A 2,935-nucleotide genomic window follows, 5' to 3' on the forward strand; every position below is an offset into this window, starting at 1 on the left:
TCTATATAATCTCAGATCATGTGATTATTTTGTCATAACAATCTTTACCTGAAGTATCATACATAGTAATCAACCCCCAAATTATATCCTGTGTGACTAAAAGATTTTCTGGTAGGCCTATCAAGCATCCCAGCAAGAGGATAAAAACAGAAAGCTTTTGTGAATAATCTTACATTCAAATTACTCAGACTCCCTAATTTAGTCTTTCTACTGGTGCCCCAAACATAAAACAAATATTTGCCACAGAAACAATTCTGGGAACACAAGAAAACTGAAAGGAATCTAAATTACTCTCAGGGTGCTCAGAGAAGACACCAGAAGAATTTGGGTATAAGAATGAGGTATTGTCATTAGATTACCTTGGTATAATACAAATGGACGTCAAGTATGGATTAACTCCAACAATTCTCCATGACGCTGTTCTTACTGTTCTGCCAGACTACCAAACAGAGTTGTATTTTTGAGGCTGACTGTTAATCTTTACTTTTTTTTGAATTGCTCTAAAGAAAAAAATATCCTTACCTCCTATAAGGAAACAAATGTTTTATCTTTCCACCCATACCATTTCTTGTCAGCACCAGATCCATTACAAAATGATTATTCGACTATTCACAATGCTTCATATTATAAATTAGCTAGAATGCTGATGTGTATTTATTAGGGTAAAGAAAGGTAATGCTTAAGATTAACATTATAATATAGGAAGCCCATTTGAAGATTATCAGAGAGAAACCTAGGGCAATTAAGTGAAGGATTCTTAGTATAAGTATGGTTTATGCAAACAGAGTTGGTGCAATGGTTTATAAATTTTATTCAGAAAACAAGTTTGGTTGATATACCTTTGCAATTAATTAAAAAACTTGGGTTGTTAGAAAAGGACCTCATGCTTTTAGAGTCTAGTGAAATAAAATTGTATTACACCCTATCATGATTGGTATCTGTTGATTAGTTCTCCATTTAACAGGAACACCCGAGATATTAAAATTATAAGACCAGATTGATATACTATTATACTTATATAAAATGATGAATTAATTTTCTTAGTTGTACTACTAAAAGATTCATTTTCACTAAAAGGGCATGTATTTCTTAATTTATTTTTTAGGCAAGGGAACCCTTGGTTGACCTCATGGATTGCAAGGACCTTGTCAGTTTACAGTCCCTTATTTTTTTTAGTCTACAAGCACCTGGTCTTCCTAGGTGGTCTCCCATCCAAGTACTAACCAGGCCCGACCCTGCTTAGCTTCCAAGATCAGACAGGATCAGGGTCGTTCAGGGTAGCATGGCTGTTTAGTAAAAGAGCATTTAAAACAGAAGATTTATTATTAAATTTTACATCTAGAAAGATTTTATGAGAAGCATTGAAGATTTGGTATGGTTTAATGGTCATACTCATAGCTAACCATTTTCCAAAAGGAACAATATTAAAAGTTACTTTAAAGATGAAATTTATAGTAATAGTCTCTCATATTAAGGAGCTTTAATCACACTATGGGAGTATAAGTGGGAACAATGTATTTTCAAAAACCATTTTGCCCTAAATCTTAAAGTTGAACATTTTTATTCCCAACTATCCAGTTATTTCACTCCTAGATATATGCCCTAGAAAAACTTTTGTGTGTATGCACCAAGAAATAGTCCAAAAATAATTCATGAAATCATTAACCATAAGAGCAAAAAACTGGAAACTCAAATGTCCATAGAAGAAGATGAATACATAAATCATAGGATAATGAGCCACTGGAATGTTATATAGCAGTGAAAAGGATTGAATTTTATGTAACAACATAAAAGGATCTAGAAGTATTTCACTCATTATATTATATTGAGTTAAAAAACAAGTTCCAGAGGAACTTGATATACAGTAAGACATCCCTTTTATAATGCTCAAAACTAAGCAAAACTAAAAAATATATATATTACTTAGTGATGTAGATTTTTTAAAAGACAAGAGATGAAACACAAATTTCAGGATGGTGGCTATCTGTGGAGGACAGGTAGGGAGGTGGGGTGGGGAAAGAACTCCTAGGCTGGTACAAAGATTGGTCGCAGTTCAGTTTTTATGTTGAGTAGTATGTTCATGAGTGTGATATGCATGGTTATTGTGCTTTTTAACAATAATTTCATGAACTCTTTTGCATGTATAGTTTAAAAGGTTATACACATATGTGTATCTAAAGAACATTGGTAAAAGAGTCATACTCAATACTCAGTGCTTATATGCAGACGGCAGGAACAATTTAAGAATACAAATCAAATTGATAATTGGGAAATTTAAAAATGTGCAGAGGATTTCTATATGTATAAAAGGCTCATTTAAAATTTATCTGAGGGATTTTTACTACTCATTCAGAGGCTCAGTTGAATCACTTTACATTAGATTTTTACAACTCTGTAATAAGTGGCAAAATCAAAAAGAAATGAGAATGTTGTGGAACAACATATTGAAAACGGATTTGCTATCAAATCCTGTTTTAAACATATCTTAAACCGAAAAGCTACAACTCTGAAAGTTTCTTCTGAAAATATATTATTTTTAAAAGCTATTATTTTATGTCCTTTATACTTGCAAGGCCGACATGAGTCAATCCATAGTTGAGTATGGAAATTACCTGGAAACTATCACTATTATTGTATCTCATGAAAACCTAGGATTGCAATTAGCTCTCTGTTCATTACCATGTCACTTGCAATGGTAAAGTATTTGTATAATGGACATTCTACGGTACTATTTTCTTCTCTGTGAAATTAGAATAGTATTTTACTTTAACAACAAATCTTTTAGGCTTTTATGTAGAGACAAAGGACAGTTAACTTGCACTTGTCTTCTGCCTCACAAATATTCTTAATGGGTGAGGTAAATACTCATAGTGCAGGGCTTGTCTCAAAGGTTAATGTCAGAACTGTAGAATAAGAAACTGTGTATTTTTTTTTT

General features: G+C 32.4%; 1 protein-coding gene and 1 pseudogene across 1 annotated transcript in view; one reads left to right on the top strand and one right to left on the bottom strand.

The window, feature by feature from the left end:
• ARL14 (ADP ribosylation factor like GTPase 14) overlaps positions 1–2,935 on the top strand; it is a 121,059-nt gene that overhangs the window by 115,137 nt on the left and 2,987 nt on the right. The window lies entirely within an intron of this gene.
• LOC111732872 lies at positions 1,177–1,294 on the bottom strand (annotated as a pseudogene).

This window comes from Pteropus vampyrus, unplaced genomic scaffold (assembly GCF_000151845.1).
Source record: "Pteropus vampyrus isolate Shadow unplaced genomic scaffold, Pvam_2.0 Scaffold12, whole genome shotgun sequence".
NCBI lineage: Eukaryota > Metazoa > Chordata > Mammalia > Chiroptera > Pteropodidae > Pteropus > Pteropus vampyrus.